The following is a 13044-nucleotide window of genomic DNA, read 5'->3' as shown; positions in this document are numbered from 1 at the left end:
GAGTGTACTGTATAGACTGTGGATTTTTAATTTTTCCAACAAACAGTCAAAGTTACGTTCTTATACAGTAAATCAATTGTAGTTCGGTGTTGTGTTTTTCTACAAAAGTTTTTAATTAGACGTTGTGGGCGTAAATCATGTGAACATTATTTTTTGTTTGCATGTAATATAACTTGTGTTAAAGACAAAGGTTTTGGTTAAGCTTGAATAACACCATACCCTAACACTTTTGCTTGAAAAATATAACTTTCACTAACATTTTGAGAAAGCAAGTGCACCTGAAACGTTAGTAATAATCCCTCATTGCACAGGCAAACTGTAGGCACACAACTATGGCAAGCAAGGGCATAGTTTTGGTTTCAAAGTTGGCAGGGTGTCCACACTCTTTCAGCTTTGAAGTGTTATTTACATTGTTGGCTGTAAAAAAAAAAAAGAGAAAAAAGACCAATTTTGTAACAAACAGTGGTGGAAGAAGTCCTCAGATCCTTTAAGTAAAGTAAAAGAAGAAATACCATTGTCTAAAAATACTCCATTACAAGTAAGAGTCCTGAAAAAGTACATGTATTCAGCAAAATGTATTTAAAGTAGTAGAATGGCTCCTTTCTAAGTGTTATATTATTATACAATATTCTGTTATTCTGTTTGTATCACTAACGAATACATGTAAGAGCACTTTAATGTTGTAGTTTGTCAATGTGGAGCCAATTGTAGATACTTTATATACTACTGAGTAGATTAGTAGTATAATACCGCATCATATCATATAAGCATATCATGTGTTTTTTTTTTATGTAAACACTAACTAGTAACTCTGTCAAATAAATGTAGCAAAAAGTACAATATTTCCTTCTGAAATGTAATGGAAGAGAAGTATAAAGTAGCATAAAATGGAAATACTCAAGTAAAGTACAAGTATGTCAAAATGTACTTAAGTACAGTACTACAGTAAATGTATGTAGTTACTTTCCACCACTGAATTCAATGGAAAGACTGGGAGAGATGTCACTTGTACTACCCTGTTTCCCATAAATTAAATTCATAAATTCAACTAAATTGCACATGCTGATATGTTTTGTAGTAAATGTAACTTGTTTAAGAACCTAAGTTGTAATAAACTACAATTATCTTTGAATCAAGCTTCAGGAGGCGAGACTGTCTGTTTCAGATGCAACAACCAAAGATGGAGGTCTGCGTGAGGGGTATGTGAAAATACGCTGATGGGTTTAAGTGAGTTGGGTGATATTGCAAGTAAAAGGTAGGTAAAAGTAAGTGTAAGGTAAGTGTAAGCTTTTGATGTTAACGTGTGATCGATCAATTCTCAGGTAAAAACAAAACTCATTTCTATTAAGACATCAAACTGTTGAAAGCCACAAATGTCCAGGAGCTGACTGGGAGCTCTCCGGTAAATCCAAACAGCATTAAGAGGTTGAGCAAGCAGCACAATAAACCCCCGCAGGGCCAAACAGACACAATTCACTGAGATAAATACTCAGAACAGATGTGCGTTCACCTGCACGGTGAGAAGAAACCAGGACAGGAGGAGATATCAATCAACACAGCCAGAAACAGCAGCCCGCAGCCGGTAGGAACAAAGCAGAAGCAGGGCAGCACTAAGGGTGACGGGTGTTTCATCGCACTTTCTGCACTCAATAAACATTGATCCAGATCGATCAGTTTATTGAGTAATGTCAAGTCAGTGCAGCCAATTGATCAATATAGCAAACACCGACAAATGTAACGGCAATTAGTTACAGCTGGAGTTCACCACAGGATGATGTCAGGTTTATAATCACTATGTGTTTTTTCTGAATCCTCATTAATCTTCAGTTTTTCACAGGGATCCTCTCACAGCAGGAAACCGGAGAAGATCCCCTTTGCTCTTTGAGTGATTTCCATCATCACAGCAAAATCCATGCAAGGGTTTTGTATATGTCAAATGTACTCTGCAAAAATGAGGGCTTGGTATTGTTGGAAATGTTTCCATAGTGCCAAAAAGAAACCTAAGTTTCAGTACTGATGCTAAACTCCCCTTTTTTCATTTAACAAAAGAAGCCAAACTTCTTGTTTTTTCAATGTTGTCCTAACATAAGCAGCAGTACAAGACCTAAAATGGTCATTTGTCAAATTTAGATTTAAATCAGAAACTATCAAAGAATAAGTCTCGTTATTCTTACGTAAATACATCTCATCATTAAAACTGGGAAGAGACCAAGGATGAGATGTGATGGCTTTAGAAAATAGTTAGAATTATATTCTTCCAAGTGTTTCTATAATGTTTTAATTTGGAAACAAAAATCTCTTTTCAGCATGTTTTTCTTCGTATACAGTTTTTCTTAGTATCTAACTGCCTAGTAAACACAAACCGCACTCTCTGGATCGGGAACTTACTGTGTAAAGAATGAACCATTTCAAATTCCACCATAAAAACAGTAGAACTTTATTGGACTGAATTTGGAAATCGATTAGAGCTTCAGCAGCATCATCCCCTATACTTAAACTGACACAGCATCACTGCGAAAGACGATAGCACCCATTGTTTATTAACTATTTAATCCATATCTGGTTAACGTTAGCTTGCTGTCTTTTGCCCTTATTAATATCAACCCACAATTTTACACTACAACAGCTAGGCTACATGTTGAGAATAAAGTTTTCTGACTAACAAACCAACTAACCCTGAGTTAACAGCCTTTTACATCCTCCTGTTCAGTATTACTATTTATTAAACTGTCATTTATAATTCTAGATAACTACTGACGGGTGAGGTTTGATGATAAACATAACTGGTAACAAGTACATACAAAACAGCCAGAGACTTACTGCGTCTCCAGTATTGTGTATTATTTTTGTAGTTGAACAGAAACGGTTAAAAGCAGCAGCTTTGTTTTGGACTACAAAATTTGTTTGAAATCTGCCACTATGACCCAAATATGCTTAATTCATACACAATAAACCAATATTCTGCAGGAGCTCTGTCATCTAGATCAATATTGGATGATCTATCTTGTATAAAAAATTGACGGCCTTTATGATGACGTAAAACTGTGAAACTGGACTCATGATACTCCTGGACCAGACATTTGATTCCAGCTTTTGGTACAATGAAAAACAAGAACAGAGAAACCAAAAGAAAAAAAAAAGCAAAGTTGACATTATGGGATGACATAACAGCTCTCTCACACCTGCCTCTGTCCACGTCCCGTGTCCACATGTATTACTGCACTGTTACAGGAAAGCACCTCAGCAGCTCTGCAGCCCTGCCCCGACCAACCAATCAGCATGAATAAAATGTTAATGAGCGTTGCCATGGCTACGGTCACACCAGGCAAACCAGCTGCGACCTTCTCCAGGTCCAGGTTAATGATTAGGAGACTTGAACTGAGCACAGTCTGCGGTTCAAATCTCAGGAGGGGAAATCTGGCTCACATAGAGGCTTTACAATGAAAACACACTGAGACGACAAGCACAATAAACATAAATCACTGTATGGACAAACAGCAGCTGACGAGACCACACACAGAGACAATCAATAAAGAGCAACTGAAGTCACTCATCATTACTAAGAAATGTTATTTAAAAAGTTATTTTATACACAATAGGCTATGTGATGCCTGCCATATGCAAACTGAATGACAAAACAGGCATTACAGCTAAATACTTATTAGAATAAACAGTGTCTGGCTGCAACCTCATTTGTAAATCAGAGGGTTGTTCAATATACACATGATATTAAAATGCTCCTGAATTCAGACAAGTATTAGCAGTATAATGTACTTATGTATCAAAAGTGAAAGTACTCATAGTGAAGAATGGCTTCTTTCACTGTTAAATTATTGCCGCATTAACATGCAACTGGTACATATCAGCACATCAATAATTAAAATTTGAACTTGAATGAATGAAATGAATGAAATCCCCAAAACTGGAGGTATATCTCCAAAATAGCAGAAAAAGGCATGTTTGAAATTCATGGTTTCACATAAGACATGAAATTTCACCAGAAATACATGTAATAAATTCACATGTAACTAATTACAACTAATTGCTTCAGCTATGACTTTAGTTTTGGATTAATTAGTCAATTGACAACAATTGATGATAATCAATTAATCATTTAAGTCATTTTATAGAGCAAAAATATCAAAGATTCACTGGTTCCAGCTTCTCAAATGTGAGGATTTCCTGATTTTCTCTGTTTTATATCATTATAAATTGAACATCTTTGGGTTTTGGACTGTTGATCTATTTTCTGACATCTTATTGATTTAACGATTGTTGACTGATTAATCGATTATGAAATAAACATTCGTTGGCAATACGAGTTTTTACTCTATAGCAGGGATATTTTATGATCTTATCTCGTGTTAAATGTAAAAATCTGAATCTACAAAGTAACTAGTAACTCCAGTTGTCAGATAAATAGAGCAAAGTAAAAAGCGCAATATTTCCCTCTGAAATGTGGAAGAAAAGCAGAAAGTCTCAAGTAAAGTACCAGAACCTCAAAACAAAGACAGAATTTTAGTAAACATTGCTTTCCACTTCTGAACAAGCACACTGTATTAACATCTGAATTCTTGCTGGCAATTTCTTATTATGTACCCATTTTCAATGTAGCACAACTTGTCCCAAAAACAGGCAAATTCACATTAAGTGGCCTGTAAGCAAGAGACGTGTTCTCTTTGGAGATCATTCTAACCTGTTTCATAAACAAAACATAATCACAAATAACTTGTCAGTAAATTGTTCTGGCAGAAATACAACTGAAGGTTCAGCCTCCACATCCGATGGCCTCTTAAGGTGGACATTGTACTTTTGAAGCTTGTATCACCTGTTCAACCGAGCTGTGATTCGCTGCCAAAACACACAGCAGGAAAAAAATGAAAACCCAAACAGTCATAGTGCTTCGACTGGGCAGCGTTCCCTGCGCGCTGGAGCTCCCACTTCATCATCCAGCACAAATAATCCAGCGTAAAAGGTGTGTAAGAGAAGCTATTAGTGATGATGGACGATGGGTGGTAGAATACTACAGGTCTGCTGTAACTGCACTGCAAAAATATTCCACTTAACTCATTTAGTCTTTGAACTTTCTTTCTTCAAACCCTCTAGTAGGCTTAGAAGAAAAGAATGACGTTTGATTGAACCAAGTTGCTATTATGTCAAGTGGAGTTTTAAATAACCATTTGATGATTTGAATGTTTATTAAAATGTTGCGTTTCTGAAAGCAAGTGAAAAACCCTTGCAGTAGATCATTTCACATTTTTTCCATTGTAAACAAGCGTGTGCTACCTGCTGTTTGGAGATCATGGCAAATTTGAGAAACATAAAGAACGACAACAACATGGTTTGTCATTTCATTTAAAAACACACACATCACTTTCTCTGCATCACTACAATCTTGCACTAGTTCACCATCGATCAGAGAAGGTAGTAGGGGTGGGCAATATGACCTTGAATTTATATTACAGTATTTTATTTGCATTTTATTTGTTTTTTATGGTGACTGTATTATATCACGGTATTACAAAAACAAAAGGGATACTCCACTCAAAACATGATTCTACCCCTTTTCACTCGAGTGGCAATGTAAGGGAAGAAAGAAAGAAAAAATGATTAAAACGTTACGTGTTTATTGGCTCCAAATAGGAATGAAAATGAGGTATATATGTGTTTTAGGAGGAGCTGCCTGCCCCATAAAGTAGGTCAATTAGTAAATGTAATGTGATTCATTCTCAGAGTTAGACAAGGGGCAGGATTAGGCATCTCAACAGCATTTATTTGGCAGAAGTATATCATATAATGGACACTGGATCATTAACATCACTGCAATACTTGAAATATTGTGCAATATACTCTGTTTTCAGTTTAATATTCCCTGTTTATTGATATTTATTAATACTAATATTACTGCTGTGCAATAGCCACCGTCTAATAATCTGGTTAATCTGCAACACTTAACTTGACAGTTCATGCACTATTACTTATTACTTATATTATTACATTGTATTACACCGTACATACTTATCAACCTGTAAATCCACTTTGGTACTTACACTGATTTTAGCTTTTGTACTTTATATTCACTTTATTTATCTTAGCTGTATTATAGTGTATTATATTTTGATTTGCACATTTCTTATTTCTTACTAGAAATAATTGTCTCGTTGTGGACTTATTTTATAATTATTTCTATTTGTATTCTATTAGAACTTCTATTCCTGTGTGCACTGACGTGACAGTGAGCAGCTGTAACGAAAGAGTTTCCCCTCGGGGATCAATAAAGTCTTTCTGATTCCGGGCCTGTCTATCAAGTACATTTACATACGGCAGCAACAGACACACATACGGCAGCACTTGTGGTCTGCCTCTGTCACCAGACTCGTCATACTTTTGCAAACATATTACTGGTGATTTTCAAGTCGCATCTCATATCTACTGCGGCGAATATGATTTGTATAATTGAGCACTACATCACAGCCACCGACCAAAAAAAGAAATGTAATCTGCTGTTAGATGAACACAACACGTGGACGCGTTCAGGAACCAGTTAGTTTGAAAACCAGTTGGGACATACCACTGGCGTGAGCAGGGGGGGCTTTCGTGTAACAACAAAGCCAGGTGAGCTAAGGTTAGCGGTGCAGTACAAAGTTCCACAAAAAGCAACATGCAAACGCCGAGTTCAACAGGCTATCAGGCTGCAAAATAAATAAACGGTGAAGCAACATAAAAATTTACAGCTCCCAAGTTTAAAGTCAGTATCGATCCATCCTTGAGCTTCAGTTTTGAAGCAAATCCTGCTTTGTACGGCCCTCCTAGCAGTCGGAAGTAAAATGGTGAACTTTGCGCACGTGTTTTGTCGTGCGCAAAGTGTTTTCCAGTTGTTGTGGGGACACTTCCATCAAAAATAAAGTTAATCCACTAGGTCTTCACTTCCTCGGACGGTGGGAGTAGATGAAGAAATTGGCGTGCTTTGCTCGTAACATTTCCTTCCACACCTTCCTGTGCACAACACCGGAGCACATTTTGCATTTTGAAACTCTCTGCACATTTTAAAAAGCCACATTTTTGCCCTAAAAATATTATCACCCACAGACTACACAGTGTCACAGAGTGTTGTGAAGAGATGTGACACATAAACTGACCTATGACCTCCAATCAGGGATCAGCAAAAGAAAAACAACCACAAGCATCAATAGCCTACTCTTTATGAGAATTTCTAATTGGTTTCGTACGTCAGAGAATCGTTGCTCCTTATTCTGTTGCTTTTGGTATTTTGATCGTCTTCTTCTGAACAAAACTATATTAACTCTCTAGTATAGATACAATATGAGATAAAACTACTATGAAATGTAACAAGGTCACTGTAAAGTCACTGTTGAATACTGCAGCACCTTAGAAATACACTACATCAATATTTCAATGTTATGCGACTATTATGGGTGACCAGCAGTAACACAGGTCGTGATATTCTCACTATGGCTCCCTAAAGGCACGTTACAGGAACGTTTTAAATATTGTACGACTATTATGTGCAAAGGGTCAGTGTAATGTAATTTGTGATTAAAAATGTTAATATACAGGTCCCATAAGGAATAATGTAAGATATTTATAGGGATACTTTCACCTCATTCCACAGTTTATACAATCCATGCTTAAAGTTAAAAGTTTTTTATGAAGAAAGTCAAAATGATCTCAAAACAGAGAACGTCGCTTGAAGGTGATGCTACTTAATGCGATTTTGCAGATTTTGCATTGAGGCCAAGTATCAACAGGAACTTGCTGTTCTTTCTAGATGTCATTTACTGTATGTGTTAATACAGTATATGTTTATTCAGAGTTGGGAAGTAACGAAGTACACTTACTCAAGTACTGTGCTTTGCAGTGTAGTTTTGAGGTATTTTACTTCAGTATTTCCATTTTCTACTTCTACCAATACTGTACTTTTTACTCCAACACTACATTTATCTGACAAAGGGAGTTAAATTATAAATTCAACATGAAATAAGTTGCTGTTGTCAATTAACCACCAAACCTCCAACCCCCCCCCCCACCCTTTCAGAGCTTGAAATATTATTTTAAAAGAAAAAATCTGGGATGAGAAAATCACTCTTTGTTTTAATGCTTACAAGAGAGGTTGCAAGGTTATAAATAAAGTTTACATTCAGTGTTTCTCACAAAATGCATTGTGTGTATCCTTGAGGCCTAACAAACGTCTTGAGTGTGTTTCCTCACTCATAAAGCCTTTGCAAAACTACAACTGTTTCGGTTCACTGCTCTTAAACCCACTGTCCACTACCTGCTCAGCAGCAAACAGACAGACACAGTTAGAGACCAGCTGGTGAACATAGTGGAGCATCTAGCAGCTAATGAGCCAGATATTTCCCTCAGGAGTTGGTGGAGACCAAAAACAGAGCTAAAAGAGAATATATTAATATATACTGTAGTTTAATATTGGACTTACATTCATCATGTGGACACAAACACGAGTCCAAATGAATGGAAATGTTGCTACGTAACTGCTGGATGTGTAAATAAGCATCTGTTTGCTAACAAGTTTGCCACATCAACTTGTTTCTGCTGCCCCCAAGTGGTCTAAAAATCAGTTATTGCAGGTTTAAATACTGCATTGTTAGCATGTTTGCATGCTAGCGGTCTTCTTCCTTGCCTTTTTTAGGCGTATTGCTACACTTGTCACATCAGCAGGATGGCATGAAACCAACAGCAGGATGTGAATCTTATCTCACACGTGTATGACAGTGGCGGCTGGACAATAGAGGCCAGACTACCACGCACCACCAGCCGCAAAGCTTAATTCAGAATCAGCAAGCTTAATACATTATTATTAAATATTTTTAGATATATTCAATATTTTTTAAGCATTTCAATCCAATTAAGTTATTCAGCATGAAATTAACTGCATAAACAAGTCTTTTTTTGTATTTTCTGGGCGCCAGCCATGCAATACACACTAATGACCAACATGAACTTCCTCCTGGTCCCGCCTCCATCTAACACAAGTAAAAAGGGCACCGAAGACAGCACCCTAAAACCAATAAAACACTGGGATTCATGAGTGACCGGCTTAGTAGCTAGTCAAGTGTTTGTATTTCTCTATTCCACTCTTTTTTAAGAAATTAAGTATTAAATTAGTAGTTTGAGCTCCGCCTTAATTCAGCCTCTTCCTGTTTACATCGAGCCGTAGTACGGTAGCCTCGTAGGTCACACTACATATAGCCATTACCACAACATTAGCTAAACTGTAGTGTGTTGCCACTTTTTATATGCACTATTTGCATTTCTGTAACTACCACAGAAGCTGTAGGTATTTAAGCATTACGCAGACAAGCAGAATGCTACAACTAAGTCAAGATAATATTTTTATTATGTTTACGATAAAAACTGTTTAGGAAACAATAAATGAAATGTCAAAACAGTACAATAAACGAAAAGACCCTGTAGGGTTATTGCAGGATTAGTATACAGATGTGGTCATAAAACCACATACTTCAATAACAGCACAGGTAGATGAACATATTATAGGATATATTTCTACTCTGTTGTTTTGCTGCTCGTCTCCTCAGCTGAGTCTGTGGTGGGGCTGCCACACTCTCTGTATGCTGGTTATGTAATCTGAAGGAGAGAGGAGGAGGAGGGTCTGGACACACACACACACACACACACACACACACACACACCTCCCTCTCAGCACCAGCTTCTTCCTGCTCTTCCTCCTCCTCTCACCATCTTCAACAACACATCCCTGCATCAGTCATCCTGCAGGCTCCGGATCAGTGGGGGAATATTATTTATCAGCTATTTATAGATTCTTTGCATGAGAGAAATTAATGTCTCCAGTCTACACACACACACACACACACACACACACACACACACCTTTATATTTCCGATCAATAGCTCCTCTGTCAGGAGCACAGAGCTGGAAATTGGAGAGTGTATGTATGAGCTTGTTTATTTTATTGCTCTGCATTGATGTTATCACTGATGGTTGCTGCCTGTTTTTGTTTACAAGCGAGTGTACACAGACCCAGCACTGCACAGTTTTTTTATTTTATTTTTTTTATATTTGGTACTGTTGTATATTATTATTTTTATTATTGTTATTTTTATATTTTATTTTGTTTATTTTATTCATTTTATATTATATGTTTAGCTATTGTTTTCTTGAATTATTTTTTTATTATTTATTTATTAATTTTAATTGTAATATTATTTTAATCAAATAAATAGTTTAACATTAGTATTTCAACTAGTATTCTGGTACACCTGTAAAGTAAGTTTTGTTTTGTGTATTTCATTTGTGTATTCATTATGTGGGTTTATTTTCATCTTGTCTGCACTTTATTAATGGAATTCATGATTTGTTTTTAATAATTCATTTCTTTATTATTTTTTATTTTACTTTTATTATTTAATTTATTTTCATTAATTTTTGTTTTTTATTTTTATATTGATTAGCAGTCTGTTACTATTTTCTTTTGTACGTTTCATTTGTATTTATTTTGCATATATGTTATTTACACGAATTTTATGTATTGCTTTCTTTGAATTATTTTACAAAATAAAAAATCTTTGCAAATTGTTTGTATTATATTTTTATTTTTTAGATTTTTTTATTTTAATTACGCCTGTTGTTACAACAGATGTAGGTCCTCTTAATAAAATAATGGCTAATTTCCCTGTATTGTCTCCTTCCTGTTATTTTCGGACTTGTGGCGTCTCCGCGGTGCGCAGTAGTGAGTTGACGCTGCTCTTCTGTTATTTCTATGATATTCCTATGTGGACTTGTACATCTGCAGTGGATCTTTCTGCTTTATTAGGGCCACTGTGTTTGTTTTTCCTCAGCTCAGGTGAAGCTGCGGTGAACCAGCTCCTGATACAATATTGACACAGATCAGAAACAAAAATAGTCTCCTCCGGTCTGCAAAATGGCTCTGAAGAGGTCTCCACAGGACCGGAGACAGTACGGATGCAGCTCCGGTTAGGAGAATAATCATCCGTTAATTTACTCACCGAATCTCCTGTCAGCAGAAGCGGGGACGCAGCTCAGGGAAGCGAAGAGGAGGAGGGAGGAGGAGGTGGTGGAGGAAGGAAAAAGGCAAAGGATCCATGTCTCTTCTGGGTTATTCTCTCAAGTGCTAAAAGGCCATTTCTTCCAGCGAGGTTTGGTTCGTCTTCCTTCCCGCTCAGAGTGGCTCCTCCGCGGCTGGAGGAGCAGAGGAGAGTCGGGACACACGGGCGGTGGATGGATGTTGGAGGAGAGGAGAGAGGATGCAGGGCGTTTCTGCTGCTGTTGCAGGCTGCTGGAGGCTCGAGCTCTCACAGCGTCAAGGCACGAGCACATACAGTATTTCCGGTGAGAATTTTCGAAATAAACGTCTGAAAAAGACCGTACGCTGCAAATTGTATGGACAAGTGAGATGCAAAGGCCGAAGTGAACAAAATCTACGTGGATTCAATCAGTAAATAACGTTTATTTATATAAAATTCACAAAATGTCATTTTCATGTGGTAATTTTCTAAATAAAACCACTTGACAAACACAGTATAGGTAATGCTACAACTTAAATGAAAGACTTTTAAGAAGATTTGTGTTTATATTTCGTTCAATTTATGTTTTTATTTGTGTGGTGGCTTGTGTCATGAGTTCTTGAGGTAATGCACATGAAAATGAAAATAAACATATAATTAAATAAGGTGTATGCGGTCAATAAATTACATCTGTCTTGTTGCTTTAAATTATGACTTAGACCTAACAAGTTTTTGTCACCTAACAAAGTTTACTGGAGATCTGTTTATGATCAAATTTGCCCATCCATGAACATGGTTGTGCAAACATTTCTTCATGATAGGCTACTATGTGATCTTTTCATTTTACAGAGAGTTCTGCCCCATACTATGCATTTTTAAACATTTATTCTGAAGGTCAAATCCAGTCAATATCCGGATTTAATCTTGTTTAGTCTGACTTGACGGATTCACGGAGCGCCCCACTCTGATTCAGCAGTAGCGCTGCTTTCAGGTGCTGTCGGAAATGATTCATGTTCTGAGTTGAAGGCAGGTGAACCAAAGGAAGATATTTCTCATCTGATAGCTGAGAAACAGAAATATCTGCTGAACTGGAGGGAACAGTCGTCATGAATCGTCAGGGTCACTGCCTGAATAAAATAGTTTGAGATAAAATGCCCTCAAATAAATATTAATTATTATAAATATTTAAGCAAACTCTTCTAAAACCAGTTAATATCAGAAAATGACTTGTAACTTGTTGTATTTTTGCAGATGGTTTTTGAGGAAAATGTAACAAAACGGTTTTTTTTTCAAAGGAATAGTTGGACATTTTAGGAAATATGCTTATTCACTTCTGACTGTGCAGTAAATATGAAGACAGCAGCCGGCAGCGGTGGCAGAAGTACTCTCAGATCATTTACTTAAGTAAAAGTAATAATACCACAGTGTAAAAAATACTGCAATACTGTACTGTACTAATACTGTAAAAGTCCTGCATTCTAAATTTTACTTACGTAAAAGTAGAAAACTATAAGCGTCAAAATATACTTCAGGTACAAAAAGTGAAAAGTAATCAATATGCAAAATGGACCATTTCAGAATAAAATATATTGTATTATTGAATTATAATTATTGATGCATTAATATGTACACTACTTAGAGCTGATAAAGGAGGAGCTAATTTTTGTTACTATGCTGCTGAGTAGCTTTTAAATGTCACCAAGAGATCAATAAAGTCTTATCTTTATCAATAATAATACATCATATTTGGTGATTATAAAATAAATGTAGTGCAAGTAACTCAAAATTGTATTGTTGCAAAAAGTACAGTACTTGAGTAAATGTACTTATTTACTTTACACCACTGGCAGCTGGTTAGCTTAGCTTAGCATAAAGACTGGAAACAGGGGGAAACAGCTAGCCTGGCTCTGTCTAAAGGTAACAAAATCCACCTACCAGCACCTCTAAAGCTCACTGATAAACAAGTTATATCTCATTTGTTTAATCTACATCCTATAA

At 36.4% G+C, this 13044-nt stretch overlaps 1 protein-coding gene across 2 annotated transcripts in view; it reads right to left on the bottom strand.

Annotated features, from left to right (window-relative positions):
- LOC122886635 (receptor-type tyrosine-protein phosphatase N2-like) overlaps positions 1–11695 on the bottom strand; it is a 227269-nt gene extending 215574 nt beyond the window's left edge. For both annotated transcript variants that reach the window (XM_044219062.1, XM_044219063.1), the window contains exon 1: positions 11029–11695. The gene's annotated coding sequence lies outside the window, so the exon portion shown is untranslated. The remainder of the gene's footprint in view (positions 1–11028) is intronic.
- Between the last annotated feature and the right edge of the window lie 1349 nt (positions 11696–13044).

Source organism: Siniperca chuatsi, linkage group LG13 (genome assembly GCF_020085105.1).
Source record: "Siniperca chuatsi isolate FFG_IHB_CAS linkage group LG13, ASM2008510v1, whole genome shotgun sequence".
Lineage (NCBI taxonomy): Eukaryota > Metazoa > Chordata > Actinopteri > Centrarchiformes > Sinipercidae > Siniperca > Siniperca chuatsi.
The sequence above is the reverse complement of the archived record's forward strand: the minus strand, read 5'-3'. Positions and strand labels throughout refer to the sequence as shown.